At 48.1% G+C, this 19,537-nt stretch overlaps 2 protein-coding genes across 4 annotated transcripts in view; one reads left to right on the forward strand and one right to left on the reverse strand.

The window, feature by feature from the left end:
- tada3l (transcriptional adaptor 3 (NGG1 homolog, yeast)-like) overlaps nt 1–14,294 on the reverse strand; it is a 69,379-nt gene extending 55,085 nt beyond the window's left edge. Inside the window, exon 1 of the mRNA XM_072472775.1 lies at nt 14,140–14,294. The gene's annotated coding sequence lies outside the window, so the exon portion shown is untranslated. The remainder of the gene's footprint in view (nt 1–14,139) is intronic.
- Nucleotides 14,295–14,439: 145 nt separating this feature from the next.
- The window catches only part of LOC140388491 (uncharacterized), a 150,627-nt gene continuing 145,529 nt past the window's right edge, over nt 14,440–19,537 (forward strand). For 2 of the 3 annotated variants that reach the window (XM_072472769.1, XM_072472767.1), the window contains exon 1: nt 14,500–14,577. The gene's annotated coding sequence lies outside the window, so the exon portion shown is untranslated. Of the gene's footprint in view, nt 14,578–19,537 lie in introns of all 3 variants that reach the window. The other variant, XM_072472770.1, reaches the window with a different exon arrangement.

Genomic DNA, 19,537 nt, shown 5'->3' on the forward strand with positions numbered 1-19,537 from the left:
ACATGGATACTCTAGCCCTATTATATCCATTCCCCTCAAATTGGTCATTGCCCTAGTACAGCCCTGATTTTTCTCCCTTTAGTCCATAAGGAAATTTGGCATGTCCACATTAACCCTTACCAACTTTTACAGATGCACCATAGAAAGCATCCTATTGGGCTGCATCACAGCCTGGTATGGCAACTGCTCGGCCCAGGACCGCAAGAAACTTCAGAGAGTTGTGAACACAGCCCAGTCCATCACATGAACCTGCCTCCCATCCATTGACTCCATCTACACCTCCTGCTGCCTGGGGAAAGAGGGCAGCATAATCAAAGATCCCTCCCACCCGGCTTACTCACTCTTCCATCGGGCAGGAGATACAGAAGTCTGAGAACACGCACGAACAGACTCAAAAACAGCTGCTTCCCCACTGTCACCAGACTCCTAAATGACTCTTATGGACTGACCTCATTAACACTACACCCTGAATGCTTCATCCGATGCCAGTGCTTATGTAGTTACGTTGTATATGTTGTGTTGCCCTATTATGTATTTTCTTTTCTTCCCATGTACTTAATGATCTGTTGAGCTGCTCGCAGAAAAATACTTTTCACTGTACCTCGGTACACGTAACAATAAACAAATCCAATCCAATAAGATGTGGACCTGAATCAATATAGCTAAAAGTTTAACTATTGACTACCAGATCTGGTTGCACGTGCAAATTGCTACTGGATTCTGATGATCTGCTGAATTTACCCAACCTTCCAAAATCATCTTGTAATGCAAAGATAACCCCCAGCTTCGTTTCTCTACCGAAATCCATCTTTTTAACCCCCCACTCCCACTGCTGCACTGTTTCCATCACCTTCAACAGCAAGGGCAAAATTTCCTTTCAAGTTCCACCACTGAGCCCTTAACATGTATCTTTCTTCAGTTTCTCCCCCATCTCCAATCATGCCCTCTCTAAGCTTACATTATCCATGAGACCCATCCTTTACATATTTGACCCTAGTCTCACTAAACTACTGACCAACTAATTTTCCTTTCTGGTTTCCATGATAGCCGTTATTAATGGTTCTCTCGGGTACTGACCCCATCTCCTTCAAACCTGCCAGTATCACTCCTCTCCTCAAACACCAACCCTTGACCACTCCGTCATGCCAAACTACCATCTCATTTCCTCTCAACTGCGCTGTTGGCTCCCACGTCCTCACACATTCTTCTTGAAATTCCATGTTTGAATTCCTCTGATCAAGTTTTTGATTCTGGATGGGTATCAAAATGCCTATTAACAAAGTCACAAATTACATTGATGTGACTGACAGTGTAAACTATCCCTCCTCATCCTTCCTGGTCTGTCTGCAACCTTTGACATGGTTGATCACAACATTCTCCACGACTGCCTCTCCACTGTCATCCAGGGACTGCTACCTGGTTCCATCTAATTGTAGCCAAAGGTTCACGTGCTTGTCTTTCTGCAGTGTTACATCTTGTGCTCCTTTAACCCCCTATTTCTCATATACATGCTGTCTCTCGGTAACATAATTTGAAAATAATGTCAGTTTTCAGATATACCTTAATGATTCCCAGTTCTACCTCATCACCTCTTTCAAACCCTCTACTGTCTATAACTTGTCAGATGCTTGTCCAACATACAGTACTAGATTTCTCCCACCAAATTCCACTCCTGAGAAACTGACTCCATCTCTCCTGGGCAAATGTCTGAGCTTAAATCTGATGGTTTGCAATATCGGTGTCACATTTGACCCCAATATGTACTTCCAATGACAGAATCTACCATAACTAAGAACATCCGTAACATTGCCCATCTCTACCCCTGCCTCAACACATCTGCTGCTGAAACCCACCTCCGTGCTATTGCAATCGAGAGACTTGCCTGTTGCATCAACCTCCTGGCCAGCCTCCCAGGTTCGACACTGTAGACTTAATCTCATTCAGAACACTGCTGCCGCTGTCCTAACTCTCACAAAGACCCATTGCCCATCTGCTCACTGACCTACATTAATTCCAGTTTAAGCAAAGCATTGATTTAAAAATTCTCATTCCCATTTACAAATCCATCATGGTCATGCCACTGCCTGTCTTTTTAAGCTCCAGATCACAGCCCTCCCCCATCTCCAAACATGCCCTCTCTGGGCTTACATTATCTGCACTCCTCTAAATCTGGCCTCAAGCTCTGGTTTTAATTTGATTCATAACGTTCTTTGTAGCTGAGAATGAGTCTGGATGGCTGAGTCACCAGCCTGGTGCCAGGGCTTGCAACATATGATCAGGGTTGAAGAAGGAACTTAAGGTGGGAGGGGGAGAATCCAGTCGTCATGGCCCACGTAGTGCCAACTATATAGGCATAATCAGTATGAGGAACTAGGCACCAAATTAAGAAGCAGAACCTCAAAGGTAACAATCTCTGAATTATTACCTGAGCCATGTGCAAATTGGCATAGGGTGAATAAGATTAGAGAAATGATTGTGTGGCTCAAAGACTGGTTCAGAAGAAGTGAGTTCTGGTTTCTGAGGCACTGGCATGGGTATCGGGGAAGGTGGCATATGTACCATTATGATGATTTTCACACCAGCTTAGCGGCACTCGTAATGGCACCTCTGCCGTTCTTGTCGGCGTGCTACTCCAAGTCCGGTGGTGGCGGTGGCACTAAGGATCTGGGGACAGTGGAGAAGGCACAGGAAGGTGGAAGGAGCCTCAGTGTGGACCCCGATACGCAACAATCACAGATTTGTTCTGGGCAAGATAGATGGAGGGTTTCAAAGCTGGCATAGGGTAGGTATTAAAAGGATGGGGGACCCATTACCTTCATCCAATGCCAGTGCTTATGTAGTTACATTGTATATGTTGTGTTGCCCTATTATGTATTTTCTTTTATTCCCTTTTCTTCTCAAGTACTTAATGATCTGTTGAGCTGCTCGCAGAAAAATACTTTTCACTGTACCTCGGTACACGTGACAATAAACAAATCCAATCCAATCCTGTTCAGAGACAGGCCTTTTCTCATCTTGAAGGAGAAATTTAATCTGCCCCCTGGAAATGCCTTCAGATGGCTGAGGGGGTGGGGTTGAGGAGAAAGGGGTTAGGAATTGAGGGGAATTGTGAGGGGTTTCAGTGACTGGGGAAATATCGGGGGGCCTGCGAGTATTGGGAACTGGGGGAGGGGATGGGGGAAACTGGGGGAGGGAATGGGGGAATTGGGAAGAGATGGGGGAACTGGGGGGAGGGGGTGGGGGAACTGGGGGGTGGGGGAACTGAGGGGAGGGGGTGGGGGAACTGGGGGGAGGGGGTGGGGGAACTGGAGGGTGGGGGAATTGGGGGAGGCAGTGGGGGAGGGGGTGTGGGAACTGGGGGAGGGGATGGGGCAACTGGGGGAGGGGATGGGGCAACTGGGGGAGGGGATGGGGCAAAAAAAAAAGGAAATGCCTTCAGATACCTTCAGGTACGCGCCTTTCTAAAAAAACAGGTGGTGGCATTTCCGTTGCTACCCCCACGTAGGATACAGGATAGAGTTCAAGAAGCGAAAGAGGCCGAGGTTTTGGCCTTTGCCTCCCTGGTAGCCCGGAGACGGATCCTTTTAATGTGGAGAGACTCGAAGCCCCCCGAGTGTGGAGACCTGGGTTGGTGACATGGCTGGGTTTCTCAGTCTTGAGAAAATAAAGTTTGCCTTGAGAGGGTCCATGATGGGGTTCTCTCGGAGGTGGCAGCTGTTCCTCGACTTTCTAGGAGAGCATTAAAATGTCAGCAGCAGCAGCAATCCGGGGGGAGGTGGGGAAATGTTTACTTACTGCATATTCTTTTTTTTCTTTTTATAATGTTAACGTTCACCTTGTTTTGTTAAATGTTGTTCATGGTTATGTAAAAATTTTGTTTCGATAAAAACCTGAATAAAAATAATTTTTTTAAAAGGATGGTTTTCACCTGAACCATGTTGCATAGCTAGGGAAGTAGAGGGTTTTTTTAAATAAATAGCACGGGAAAGGGATCATATTTGGGAAGATGTGGCATATCAAAGCAGAAACAAGTCAAGAGAGAAAGGTATTAATATGGAAAATGATAAAACAGAATGTGACAGGAAGGGATAAAGAGTACAAACCTAAGAGTAAATCAGCAGTCAAGTCTAGGTGTAACAAAAATAATAAAACTAAAGGCTCTGTACTTGAATGTACACAGCATTCAAAACAAAATAGGTGAATTGACAGCACAAATACGAATAAATAATACAACCTGATAGCCATTACAGAGATTTGGCTGCAGGATAATATAAATTGGGACCCGAGTATTGAAGGGTACATGGCACTTAAGAAGGTTAGGAAGATAGGAAAAGGTGGAGTGTGTCTCTGTTAATTAATGATAATTAAGAATTAATAATAATATTAGCATGTCAGTTTGAAAGAAAGATGTAGAAGTAGTTTGGGTAGAGATGAGAAATTATAAAGTCAAAAGATACAGGCCGCTAACAGTAACCACACAGTAAGATAGAGTATAAAGAAGGAGATCATGGGAGCTTGTCAGAAAGATACATCGATAATCAAGGGGAATTTTTCATCTATGCATAGACTTGAAAAATCAGATGGCAAAGGTACCTTGATGAGGAATTCTTGGAATGTTTTGGGGATAGTTTCTTATAATAGCATTTCCTGAATCAACCAGAGAGCAAGGCTATATTAGACCTGGCATTGTGCAACGAGGTAGGATTAATAGTGACTTCATAGTGAAGTTTGCGCTTTGTAGCAGCAATCATAAAATGATTGAATTTTACATGTTACAGAATTTTACAGAGTGGGTCCAGAATTAGTATTTTAAACTTAAATAAGGGTAATTATATGGGCATGAAAGCAGAGCTCACTAAAGTGAACTGGCAAATTAGAACATACAGTGCAGAAGGAGGCCATTCGGCCCATTGAGTTTGCACCGACCCACTTAAGCCCTCACTTCCACCCTATCACCGCTAACCCAAAAACCCCTCCTAACGTTTTTGGACACCAAGGGCAATTTCAGCATGGCCAATCCACCTAACGTGCACGTCTTTGGACTGTGGGAGGAAACCGGAGCACTCGGAGGAAACCCACGCAGACACGGGGAGAACGTGCAGACTCCGCACAGATTTCCCCAACAGGGAATCGAACCTGGGATCCTGGTGCTGTGAAGCCACAATGCTAACCACTATGCTACCATGCTGCCCTCATTAGATTAAAGAATAGATGAATAGAGATGCAATGGCAGACATTTAAGAGGATATCTCAAAATATACAGAATAGATACATTGCAATGAGAAAGAAAAAATTGAGGGGAGGACCAGCCATCCATGGTTAACTAAAAAGTTAAAGATCGTATCAAACCTAAACAAAAAGGCATATAATTGCGCATAGACTGGTGGCAGATCAAAAGTTTGGACAGAATATAAAAAATAGCAAAGAATGACTAAAAGATTGATAGGGAGGGGAAAACTAGAGTACAAGGGAAAGCTAGCTAGAAAATAAAAACAGTATGAGTTTCTGTAGATATTTTTAAAAGAAAAAAGTGAACAAAGTGAATGTTGGTCCTACAAAAAGTGAGTCTGGGGAATTAATAATGGAAAATAAGGAGATGGTAGATGAATTGGATGGGTCTTTACCTCAGGGTATACAAATAACATCCCAGAAATAGCTGTACTTCAGGAAATGGAAGAGAGGGAGGAACTCCAGAAAATTACAATCACCATGGAAGTGGTACTGAGTAAATTGTTGCTACTGCAGGCTGAAAAATCCACTGGTCCTAATGGACAATATCCTACGGTTTTAATCAGTGAGTGAGATAGTTGATGCATTGGTTTTAATTTTCCAAAATTCAGAGAATGTTCCATTAGATTGGAAAATCGTGAATATAACTCCTTTATTCAAAAAGAGAGGGAGACAGAAAAAAGGAAACTGCAAGTCAGTTAGCTTCACAAGCCTGTCAAATGAAATTGTTAAAAGCTATTATTAAAGATGTTATAACAGAAAACTCAGAAAAAATTCAAGGTAACCAGGCAGAGCCATAATAGTTTTGTAAGTAGGAAATCATGCCTAACCAATTTATCGGAGGTCTTTGTAAAAGTAACATGTGCTGTGGATAATGGGGAACAAGTGGGTGTACTCTACCTAGATTTCCAGAAGGCATTTGATAAGGTGCTATGTCAAAGGCTATTGCAGAACTTAAAAGCTTGTGGTATAGGGGGTAACATATTGGCATAGCTAGAAGATTGACTAGCTAACCGGAAACCAAGAGTAGGCTTAAATAGGCCATTTTCTGGTTGGTAAGATGTAACGAGTAGTATACCACAGTTTTCAGTGCTGGGGCCTCAACTGTTTACAATTCATATAAATTACTTAGATGAAGGGACCGAAGGTATGGTCGCTAAATTTGCTGACGACACAAAGATAGGCAGGAAAGTAAAAGTGGACATAAGGCTGCTCCGGTTTCAGGTTAGGTGGATTGGCCATGCTAAATTGCCCATTAGTGTCCAAAAGGTCAGGTGGGTTACTGGGTTATGGAGATAGGGTGGAGGCATGGGCTTAAATAGGGTGCTCTTTGGAAGGGCCAGTGCAGACTCGATGGGCTGAATGGTCTCCTTCTGCACTGTAAATTCTATGATTCTATACAAAGGAATATAGATAGGTTACGTGAGTGGGCAAAGACCTGGCAAATGGAGTGTAATGTGGGAAAATATGAAATTATTCATTTTGGAGGGAGAATAAAAAAGCATATTATCTAAATGGGGAGAGATTGCAGAGCTCTGAGATGCAGAGGGATCTTGGTGTCCTAGTTCATGAGTCGCAAAACTTAGCATGCAGGTACAACAAGAAATTATGAAAGCTAATCGAATGTTGTGGTTTATTATGAGGGGAATTGAATATAAAAGGAAGGATGTTATGCTTCAGTTATACAGGGCATTGGTGAGACCACATCTGGAGTTCTGCGTACAGTACTGGTCTCCTTATTTAAGGAAGGATCCAAATGTGTTGGAAGCAGTTCAGAGAGTGTTTGCTAGATTAACACCTGGAATAGGGGGGTTGTTGTATGAAGAAAGGTTGGACAAGCTAGGGTTGCTTCTGCTGGAGTTTAGAAGAGTAAGAGGCGACTTGACTGAAACATAAGATCCTGAGGGGTCTTGACAGGGTGGATGTGGAAAAAATGTTTCCTCTTGTGGGAAATCTAGAACTAGGGGTCAATGTTTAAAAGTAAGAGGTCACCCATTTAAGACAGCTGAGGAGAATTTTTCTCTCTCAGTAGGTTGAGTCTTTGGAACTCTTGCTGCAAGGGTGGTGGAAGCAGAATCTTTGAATATTTTTAATAATAATAATCTTTATTAGTGTCACAAGTAGGCTTACATTAACACTGCAATGAAGTTACTGTGAAAATCGCCTAGTTGCCACACTCCGGCGCCTGTTCGGGTACACTGAGGGAAAATTCAGAATGTCCAATTCACCTAACAAGCACGTCTTTCAGGACTTGTGGGAGGAAACCGGAGCACCTGGAGGAAACCCATACAGACACAGTGAGAGCGTGCAGACTCCGCACAGTGAACCAAGCTGGGAATCAAACCCACTGGTGCTGTGAGGCAACAGTGCTAACCACTGTGCTGCCGTGTCACCCATAAGACAGATAGATAAATTCTTGGCAGGCAAGGGGGTGAAAGATTATCAGGATAGGTGGGAATGTGGAGTTGAGGTTAAAATCAGTTCAGCTTGGGTGGCACAGTGGCGCAGTGGTGAGCACTGCTGCCTCATGGCACCGAGGACCCAAGTTCGATTCCGTCCCCGGGTTACTGTCCGTGTGGAGTGATGCACGATCAATGACCACTAAAGCGAGGTTGTATTCCAACTGAAGGCTTTAATAAGCTAGATGTTTCCCCCCCAGCAGCTCAGGAAAGAAGGCTGCTGGGGCAGCATGGGCTCTTATACCCCACCTTGCAGGGCGGAGCTACCATACAGCTTGACCAATAGGAAACATACAATATCTACCAATGGTGTTCCAGCATTACCAGGTACCGTAATACCTCTGAACAGACTACCACATTCACCCCCTGTTTTAAAAGAGTCCGGCAGGGGTGGTGGCTTGATATTACAACATGGTAAAATGGTAGAAAGTATAGTTATGGAGGTACTGTAATGCCTCCGTACAGCATTTTGTAACTATTTACAGATTCACAATTAACTATATGCAGTTTAAAATGAAGCAATCAGTCGATCCTCTGTGGTCGTCGAAGCTTTGGTGGTGACGTGGTGGAGGTTCAGGCGTGTGTGACTCCGGGAGCGTGGCTTCGATCTCTGTGGCAGCTTCAACACCCCTAGACAGCGCTGGTGGGGAAAACAGTTGACCTGGGAAGGGAGCGTCTGCGGGGTGCGTCGGTGGGTGGGGGGGCCGGCGGAAGGACCAATCCTCCTGTAAGGTGCACCGGTGGGAGGGAGAGTGGGACTGGTGGCTGGTGTGTGCGTGAGGATCTGGCGGGCGCCAGGTCTCGTAGGGAGACCGTATCTTGTCGGCCGTCGGGGTTCGCCACGTAGGCGTACTGGGGGTTAGCGTGGAGAAGATGGACCCTCTCAACCAACGGGTCCAACTTGTGCGCCCGCACGTGTTTTCGGAGCAGGATGGGTCCGGCAGCTGCCAGCCAGGTCGGGAGTGAGGTCCCAGAGGAGGACTTACTGGGGAAGACAAGATGTTCGTGAGGTGTTTGGTTGGTTATGGTACAAAGCAGTGACCGGATGGAGTGGAGGGCATCTGGGAGGACATCCTGCCAGCGGGAGACTGGGATATTCCTGGACCATAGGGCCAGTAGGATGGTCTTCCAGACCGTTCCGTTCTCCCTCTCTACCTGTCTGTTACCCCGGGGGTTGTAACTGGTCGTCCTGCTCGAGGCGATGCCCTTGCTGAGCAGGAATTGACACAGTTCGTTGCTCATAAAGGAAGACCCCCTATCACTATGTACGTAAGCGGGGAACCCGAGCAGTGTAAAGATGCTGTGGAGGGCCTTGATGACGGTGGTTGCGGTCATGTCGGGGCAGGGGATGGTGAATGGGAACCGGGAGTACTCGTCAATCACGTTCAGGAAGTACATGCTGCGGTCCGTGGAGGGGAGGGGGCCTTTGAAGTCCATGCTGAGGTGTTCAAAGGGACGGGAAGCCTTTATCAGGTGCGCTTTCTCTGGCCGGTAGAAGTGCGGTTTGCACTCCGCACAGATTTGGCAGTCCCTGGTGGCTGTCCTGACCTCCTCGATGGAGTAGGGCAGGTTGCAGGTCTTAATAAAGTGGAAAAAGCGAGTGACGCCCGGGTGGCAGAGGTCCTCATGGCGGGCTCGGAGGCGGTCCACTTGTGCGTTGGCACATGTGCCGCGGGACAAGGCATCAGGAGGCTCGTTTATCTTCCCGGGACAATACTAGATCTTGTAGTTGTAGGTGGAGAGTTCGATCCTCCACCGCAAGATCTTATCGTTTTTTTATCTTGCCCCGCTGTGCATTATCGAACATGAAAGCAACCGACCGTTGGTCAGTGAGGAGAGTGAATCTCCTGCCGGCCAGGTAATGCCTCCAATGTCGCTCAGCTTCTACTATGGCCTGGGCCTCCTTTTCGACTGAGGAGTGGCGGATTTTGGAAGCACGGAGGGTACGTGAGAAGGCCACGGGTCTGCCCGCTTGGTTGAGGGTGGCCGGCAGAGCTACATCAGATGCCTCGCTCTCGACCTGGAAGGGGAGGGACTCGTCGATGGCGCGCATCGTGGCTTTTGCAATGTCTGCTTTGATGCGGCTGAAGGCCTGGCGGGCCTCTATCAACAGGGGAAAAACTGGATTGGATCAGGGGATGGGCCTTGTCCGCATAGTTGGGGACCCACTGGACATAGTAAGAGAAAACCCGTAGGCAGCGCTTCAGGGCCTTGGAGCAGTGAGGGAGGGGGATCTCCATTCAGGGTTGGGGCCTATAACTCCATTTCGCACTACGTAAGATGGCTAAGCGGTCGGTGCTAAACACGCATTTATCCTTGTTATATGTAAGGTTAAGGATCTTTGCGGTCTGGAGGAATTTTCAGAGGTTGGTGTTGTGGTCCTGCTGGTCGTGGCCGCAGATGGTGACATTATCGAGATACGGGAATGTTGCCCGTAAACCGTACCGGTCAACCATTCGGTCCATCTTGCGCTGGAAGACCGAGACCCCGTTGGTGACACCAAAGGGAACCCTTAAGAAGTGGTAGAGCCGCACATCTGCCTCGAAGGCAGTGAATTTGCGGTAATGCGCGATCCTGTTTACCAGGTCGGATATGCGGGGGAGAGGGTACGCGTCCAGCTGCGTAAACCTGTTGATGGTCTGACTGTAGTCGATGACCATCCTATGCTTCTCCCCGGTCTTTACCACCACTACTTGAGCTCTCCAGGGACTGTTGCTAGCTTCAATGACTCCTTCCCTCAGTAGCCTTTGGACCTCTGACCTAATAAAGATCCGATCCTGGGCACTGTACCTGTCTGCTCCTGGTGGCGACGGGTTTGCAATCCGGGGTGAGGTTCGCAAACAGGGAAGGCGGATCGACCTTGAGGGTCGCGAGGCTGCAGACAGTGAGGGGGGGGTATAGGGCCGCCGAATTTGAAAGTTAGACTTTGGAAATTACACTGGAAGTCTAACCGTAGGAGTGTGGCCGCGCAGAGGTAGGGAAGGATGTAGAGCCGGTAATTTTTAAACTCCCTTCCCTGGACCGTGAGGTTTGCTACACAAAACACCTTTAGCTCTACTGAGTGTGAACCGGAGGCCAGGGAGATTTTTTTGATTAACGGGGTGGACGAGGAGAGAACAGCGCCTTACCGTGTCGGGATGTATGAAGCTCTCCGTGCTCCCAGAGTCGATTAAGCAGGACATCTCGTGCCCGTTGATTAGTACTGTTGTTGTAGCAGTTGAGAGTGTTCGAGGCCGGGACTGGTCCAGGGTCACCGAGGCTAATCGCAGCAGTTGAGTGTTCTCTTCCGGCGGTGTGCGGTCAGCCGAGTTGGGGTCCTGGGAGTCCATCCAAGATGGCGGCTCCCATTGGTCGCACATGGCTGGGGGTGCACAAAATGGCGGCGCCACTCCATCGAACGTGGCGTCCGCGGGACAAGATGGCGCCGCCCGGGGGCCGCACGTGGCCCTGGAGGAGGAAGATGGCGCCGCCCGTTGGCCGCACGGGGACCGTGGAGAGGTTTGTGGTGGTGGTCCGCATTCGCCACCGGAGACCGCGACAACCTCACGGGCCTGGCAAACCACCACGAAGTGGCCCTTTTTACCACATCCCTTGCAGGTGGATGCGCGGGCCAGGCAGCACTGCCGGGGGTGCTTGGCCTCCCTGCAAAAGTAGCAGCGGGGCCCCCCGGGGTTGCCAGGTCGCCGTGCAGCACAAGCTTGTGGGGGGACGGGAGATGTCTTGGGGTCGGCTGCCGAGGGGTTCCACACTGCCCAGGAGGCTGCCGCGTGGTCGGGAACGTAAGCACGGGCGTTTTGGGAGGCCACATCCAGGGAGCCTGCAAGGGCCCATGCCTCCTTGAGGCTTAGGGTGTCTTTTTCCAGCAATCGTTGGCGGATTAGGGAGGACAGCATACCTGCCACAAAAACATCCCGGATCAAGAGTTGTGTGTGGTCGCTCGCCAAAACTTGTGGGCAGCTGCAGTTCCTCCCCAACACCAGAAGCACACGGTAGAATTCTTCCAGCGATTCCCCAGGGGTTTGTCGCCTTGTTGCTAGCAGATGTCGGGCGTAGACCTGGTTTACCGGGCGAATATAATGTCCTTTTAGCAGCTCGTTTGCTGCATCAAAGTCGTCCGCGTCCTCGATGAGGGTGTAAATTTCCGGGCTCACCCGCGAGTGCAGGACTTGCAATTTCTGTTCTCCCGTGGGTGTGTTTTCGGCCGTTCCGAGATATCCTTTAAAACACGCCTGCCAGTGCTTGAAGGTTGCCGCTGAGTTTGCCGCTTGGGGGCTGAGTTGCAGACACTCCGGCTTGATTCGGAGCTCCATCCTTTTAAGTCTAGCTTATTAAATTGATGCTAAAGCGAGGTTGTAGTCCAACTGAAGACTTTAATAAGCTAGATGTTTCCCCCAGCAGCTCAGGTACATAAAGAAGGCTGCTGGGGCGGCACGGGCTCTTATACCCCACCTTGCAGGGTGGAGCTACCATACAGCTTGACCAATAGGAAACATACAATATCTACCAATGGTGCTCCAGCATTACCAGGTACCGTAATACCTCTACACAGACTACCACATGGAGTTTGCACATTCTCCCAGTGTCTGCTTGGGTCTCACCCCCACAACCCAAAGATGTGTAAGACAGGTGATTGGTCACGTTAAATTGCCTCTTAATTGGATTTTCTTTTAAATCAGGTCAGCCATGATCTTATTGAATGGTGGAGCAGGCTCAAGGGGCCAAGTGACCTACTCCTGCTCCTAATTTGTGTTTATGTATGTTCATATGTATGTAATCACTCCACCATTGGTGGCCATATAATTCAACAGTCTTGATACTATGAAATTCTCTCCCTAAGCAATTTCACCTCTCCATCCTGCTATTCTCCATGAAGAAACTCCTTACAAACCTCTCTAACCAAGCTTTTGGTCACATTCCCTAAAATCTCCTGATGTGGATTAATGTTATATTTTGTTTTATAAAGCACCTGTGAAGTTGTTTGGGACATCTAATTTAATTAAAGTTGCTATATTAATACAAGTTGTATTGCATCGATGCTTTTACGATATTGACATACAGAAAACAGGGGCTGGTTTAACACACTGGGCTAAATCGCTGGCTTTTAAAGCAGACCAAGGCAGGCCAGCAGCACGGTTCAATTCCCGTACCAGCCTCCCCGAACAGGTGCCGGAATGTGGCGACTAGGGGCTTTTCACAGTAACTTCATTGAAGCCTACTCGTGACAATAAACGATTTTCATAAGTGCAGTAGTTAATTAGAAAACAAAGCAATTCATTGGCCGATATGCTATATGCTTCCAAGAGAAGTTAAGATAGAGCAATGATGGTATTATAAAGTACAGCAAAAAGCTATTTGTCTCATTGCATCTGTGCCAGCTATTTGAAAGAGCTATCCAATGCATCCCATCCCTTTGTTCTTTAGCCACAGCCCTGCAAATTTCTCCTTTTTAAACATATGTTCAATTCCCTTTTGAAAATTACTATTGAATTTGCCTCCACCATCTTTTCAGGCCATGCATTCAAGATTATAACTCACTGCACAGCAGATATTTTCCTAATTTCACTGCTAAATTTAATTTCCTTGGTTACAGTGCTGGCTTGTGTAAAATAGCAGATACTCATCAGCTGTCCATGGAATACATGGGGATATATGCAGGCTTGGTAAGGTATCTGTGTAATTTACATTGTTTCCCCCATTTAATAACGGGGTTGTGGGTCTCAATTTTATAATTTGTCTGCGGGAGTCTCACCATTGATAGCAACACTGCCCAACCTACTGGCTTTCTTTTATATCCCCACCCTTGTTTGCTGTAACTACTGTATCCTGGTAATACCAAAACTAATAATCTTCCATTGTATTTTTCGTGCGTAATCCAGTTGTACCCACACTGCACCCATGTGTGTGAATGCTTGCCTTCATTTGATGGGCTTCATCACAACACATGGTGTAATGCCGACAGCTCAAATGAAGAATCCCTTCCTTGTCTATTCCCTTCCCAGATAGTAGTCGTCCGGCCTGCTCAGTGTACGTTCCCAGCCTTTCCTCTTCTATGCTTCAAATTTCCAACGATTCGATTTTTGTTTGTCGGGACAATAATAATCTTTATTAGTGCCGCAAGTAGGTTTAGATTAACACTGCAATGAAGTTACTACGAAAATCCCCTAGTCGCCACATTCCAGCACCTGTTCGGGTACACTGAGGGAGAATTCAGAATGTCCAATTCACCTAACAAGCACTTTTTTCGGGACTTGCGGTAGGAAACCAGAGCACCCGGAGGAAACCCACCCAGGTACAGGTAAAATGTGCAGACTCCGCGCAGACAGCCAGGAATTGTACCCGGGTCCCTGGCGCTGTGAAGCAACAGTGCTAACCACTGTGCCGCCCATAATTGCCTGGGTTGGAGCTAGGAGAGAAGGAGGGGGAGCAGGTTTTGCAATGGTGAGACACCTACCTTCCCCACCAACTAGCCTGTGTGACTCATGAGCGAACTCAAAATGGGGGGAGGTCGCTGAGACTGTCGTGTGAGCGAAGGTTTTCTCCTCTAGTGGCAATTGCCAGGCAGGGGGTTTGTCAGAGCGGGCTCTCCATGTTCTCCGGACCATTAAAGCACGTCGCGCAGAAAGTGCCACTGCGTCCGACGGGAGGTACTGGCCGGCAAATCACCGCGGGGAAAGCGAAAGGTTGAAGTTGAAGGCCGGCGGGTGTTTGACGTGAACAATGCCGCGGTTCCGAAGTGACGCTGAGCGGCCGCTCTGCTTCGGCCAGCGGCAGGCCTGAACAAAGATGGCGGCTGACGTCGGGCCACCGTCCCCATGGCAACCGTAAACAGACCGCCTCCGCGCCTGCGCAGTGGACGGCAGGCTGCAGGACGGTCCAGAGGGAGCCCCAGGTAAGCTGTGGGCGGGGAGGGGGGGTCAAAACCGCCAGAGAGGGCAAAGAGCCGCACCGAGCCCCCCCCACCCCCTGCCAGGAAGAGTGAGTACCTGAGGGGAGAGGGAAGGGAAGGGGGGAGATCACACATCGAGAGACCACGAACGGTGGCTGTGGTGGGGTGCTTGCATCAACAACACAAGATGTACAAACAAAGTACAATACAGTACAGGAACAGTCCCTTCGGCCCTCCAAGCCTGTACCGGTCATGATACCACCCTTGGCCAAAACCCTCAGAACTTCCTTGTGCCGTATCCCTCTATACCCATCCTATCCATGTATTTGTCGAGATGCCTTTTGAACGCCATTAATGTATCTGCTTCCACCAACCTCCCCTGGCAACGCGTTCCAGGCACTCACCACCCTCTGCGTAAACCTGCCTCGCACATCTCCTCTAAACTTTGCCCACGGACCTTAAACCTATGCCTCCTGGTGACTGACCCCTCCCACCCTGGGAAAGAGTGCCTGCCCACCCACTCTATCCATGCCCCTCATAATCTTGTAGACCTCTATTAGGTCGCCCCTCAACCTCCGGCATTCAAATGAAAACAGTCAGGGTCTATTCAGCCTATCCTCATAACTAACAGCCTCCAGACCAAGCAACATTCTGGTAAATCCGCTCTGCACCCTCTTAGCTGCAGTTAATCCACGCCTCTCCAAAAAAAAGGCTCGGCAACTATGCAAGGGGGTGGAAACACAAGTGGGGGCTGCTGCATGCATTCTAGACAACAAGTGGTGAGCCTATTTGGTAACAGATCAGTAGTCAATCGCTGTCTTAAATGTCGCCGACCTGCTTTGGAAACATGGTGTCACATTCGATCCTGAGATGAGTTTCAGACCTCAGACATGCATCGTCGCATACCCCCTGTTTAAACCTCATCCACAACTTTGCTGCCCCTGTCATAATTCAAATTGATCAACACTGTGCTCACTGACCTGCATTGACTCCCAGTCAAGTAATGTCTTGATTTTAACATTCTTATCTGCTTTCAAACCCCTCCAGGGCTTTTCACCCACCCACCACATCCTCTTATCTCTGTAGACTCCTCCAGCCTCACATCCCTCATAGATATCTGCACTTTTCTAAGTCTGCCCTCTTGAGTATCCCAATTTTAATCCTCATAATTGATAACTGTGCCTTTAATTGTCTGGGTTCTAAGTTCAGGAATGCTCTCTCTCTACACTTCTCCATTTCTCTACTTGATTTGCTCCTTTTAAGAGACTCCTCAAAACTGGCTTCTTTGACCAAATTTTAGTTATCTCCTCTAATATCTCACTTTGTGATTCAAAGTCATATTTTGTTTTATAATACTGCTGTTAAATATCTTGGGACATTTTATAATGTTAGAACATACAAACAAAGTCTCACGGCTCCGAGGACCTGGGTTCGATCCCGGCCCCAGATCACTGTCCGTGTGGAGTTTGCACCTTCTGCGAGTGTCTCACCCCCACAACCCAAAAAGGAGTGCAGGGTACGTGAATTGGTCATGCTAAATTACCTCCCAATTGAAAATAAGAAGTGGGTACTCTAAATTTATTTTTAAAAAATGAACATACGAACAAGGAAGACGAAGGAGCAGGGGCGTATCCGGGTAACTAGGGTGATTGGTGCCGGTGCCGGGGGAGGGGGGGAGCTAGAGGGGGGCATTGTCAGTGTCGGCAGCCGGTGCGGGGAGAGGAGTGTCGGTAGAGGGGGGGGTGTCGGTGGGAGAGTAGCGGGTGCCAGGTCTCGCAGGGAAACTGTGTCTTGCCTTCCGTCGAGGTGCTCGACGTAGGCGTATTGGGGGTTCGCATGCAGCAGCTGGACCCTCTCAACTAGAGGGTCCGTCTTATGGCTGCTCGCGTGCCTCCAGAGTAGAACTGGTCCCGGAGTCGTCAGCCAACGTGGAAACGAGACCCCAGAGTTGGACTTCCTGGGGAAGACAAACAAGCGATTGTGAGGGGTCTCGTTCGTGGCCGTGCAGAGGAGCGACCTAATGGAGTGTAGGACATCGGGTAGGACCTCCTGCCAGCGGGTGGTTGGGAGACCTCTTGACCGTAGGGCTAGAAGGACAGCCTTCCAAACTGTTGCGTTCTCCCTCTCCACCTGCCCATTTCCCCGCTGGTTATAGCTGGTCGTTCTGCTAGAGGCGATGCCCTTGTTGAGCAGATACTGACACAGATCATGGCTCATGAACGATTTACCCCGGTCGCTGTGGATATAAGTGGGGAAACCAAACAGGGTGAAGATGCTGTGCAATGCCTTGATTACGGTGGCCGAGGTCATATCGGGGCAGGGGACAGCGAATGGGAAGCGGGAGAATTCATCGATGACAGTGAGGAAGTAGATGTTGCGGTTGGTGGACGGGAGGGGCCCTTTGAAGTCCACGCCTAGCTGCTCACAGGGCCCAGAGGCTTTCACCAGGCGAGCCTTGTCAGGTCAGTAGAAGTGCGCACAGATCTGGCAAGCCTTGGCCATGGCCTTGACCTCCTCTGTGGAGTAAGGTAGATTGTGGGACTTGATGAAATGAGCAAGCCGGGTGACCCCAGGATGACAAAGGTCATCGTGGATGGCCCGCAGATGGTCTTTCTGCTTGTTGGCGCATGTGCCGTGGGACAGGACATCTGGGGACTCGTTGAGGTTCCCCAGACGATATGTAATATCGTACGCGTAGGTGGAGAGTTCGATTCTCCACCTCAACATTTTATCATTTTTTGTTTTGCCCCGTTGTGCGTTATCAAACAGGAAGGCTACCAACCGTTGGTCGGTGACGAGGCCGAACCTCCTACCGGCTAGGACCTCCAATGCCGCACGGCCTCCACAATGGCTTGTGCCTCCTTCTCGACTGCAGAGTGTCGAATTTCCGAGGTGGTGAGGGTTTGGGAGAAAAATGCTACTGGCCTGCCTGCCTGGTGTTGCTCGTTTTAGCCTTAGTTTACTTTATTCTTATTCTGTCACTTTTGCTCATGAGTCGCCAGGTATCTTTCTGATACTGCCACGTGGTTCAAGTCCAAGTAATGATTAATAATGCAACACACCGCTTAGTAAGAGTTAAATCAACGCTCATTTATTATATACAGCAATTGATACTTATACAATAATCTTACTTCTAGACTACTACCTACCACTAAAGGCCAATACTTAACTTTGGAAATGGCCCACCAGGTCAGGGAAACGAATGGTCTTTCGAATTGGTTCTGAGCCTGCGGGATTCAAAAGCTGGTACAAGTCGATAGTCAGGAGCGCCTATCTGGTAGCGATCGCTGGAGTAAGACTTACAGTTTTCTTGTAGAAGGGTCTCGAAGGTTGCGAATAGGAAGAGAAGGGTCGAGTTGAACTTGGCCCCTATTCTTATAGTCCCCAGGGGCTTCCCGCCTCTCGGGGCGGACCTTGTACCTGGTTCCAAGTGATTGGACTTGGTCCCAATCACTTGGTTCGACATGCTCCAATATTGGAGCGATTCCTTGATCGGGGGGTGGTCGTTTACCTTTCTTTGTGTTAGCCCCTGCTGGCGCCGAAAGGTCTGGGTCGGCTTTCAATTGCTAATTTGTAGCAATTGTTCCTGGGGATGGCTGATTAAAATGCAGATGGCTGGGCTGTTGTGATGTTGATGGCTGCAGGTATCGGTCTGGACTAACTTCCCCAGAGGCGAATACACTGTTTTACCTGCAGCTGTCCGTTTGAGTCCTGTTGGCTGATTGTCCCATCAGCCTCTTCCGTTCGCCATTTTAAATCGGGGTTTGACCATTCTAATCGGGAATCAGCCATTTTACGTGGCTACATTCCCTCCTTGTGATCCTAACGCGAAGCGTGAAGGATCACATCACTTTGTTACTTTCCATTCCCTGACCGGGGGGACACACCTCCTACATGGCCTCTGCTCTGACCCTAGCTATGCACAAAAATTTTACCTAACAATTCTAAGGGCGCTATGTCAGACAGGGACATGCATTACAAAATAACAAACTTGGAACCTCTAATTTATCCTTATTACACTACCCTCGCTAAACATTCCATTATTCTATCTTCCCTAATCATACAGCAAAAAAAAAATCCCAACATTTCATATAATCTTTCCTGGCTTGGCAGTCAAGCTCAGGATCATACATTTTTTTTTGTTCATGAAAAGGTTTGTACATCTCTTTATTTACAACAATAAACGCAAGTGAATGCACTTTATTATTTTATTATAGATCGCGGGGGTCGGGGGTCTGGTCGTAGCCAAATATAGGGGATCTGATCCTATAGACCGGGGTTCGAGCGCGGTACGCTCTCCTTCTCCATTTACGTAGGCACATAGTCTGCACTACACAGCAGAGTATCGCCAACACTAACAGTGCTTCGATCACGTAGGACAGGGAGTACCGGGTTTTGGACCTGGCACACCAGGAAGATGCAGTGTCACTGGTGACTGGGCTTTGGGTACTGCGGGGCAGTGAAACATTAACGGCTGGGAGGTTTGAAGTCATGGGGTTCGCGTTCCCGCGCAACCAAATGTCCAATAAAAAAATGTTGATCACGATGAAGGAAGTCCTCATGGCTATCCTCTTTCCTTTTCTTTCTTTGAGTTCTCTTTATTTTTTCCGATCCTGGAGCTTCTGGAGTTCTGTAAAAACAAGCATAGTATCTGAAACTATCTTTGTTTAATATCCGGTATGCTACTGTGTCTGTCCTTTGGTGCCAGTTATACCCTTATAATTGGTCACTATGTGTGACTCCCCCATTTTTTTTTCAAAAAACAAATGTTAGGACTCGGCACACTTCCCAATGACTGACCAGTGCTTATTTACCATCCAAATGATCCAGGATGTAAATAGCTGATGGCGGGCAACCTAAAGGGTCCCTAAACAAACCAAAAACTTTTTGAAATGAAAAATGTCAAATGAGGTGCGTATGGGCCGCGACGGGTAAGATTTGGATGGGGTCCCCGGGTAGGACG

This window comes from Scyliorhinus torazame, chromosome 13 (genome assembly GCF_047496885.1).
Source record: "Scyliorhinus torazame isolate Kashiwa2021f chromosome 13, sScyTor2.1, whole genome shotgun sequence".
Classification (NCBI taxonomy): Eukaryota; Metazoa; Chordata; class Chondrichthyes; order Carcharhiniformes; family Scyliorhinidae; genus Scyliorhinus; species Scyliorhinus torazame.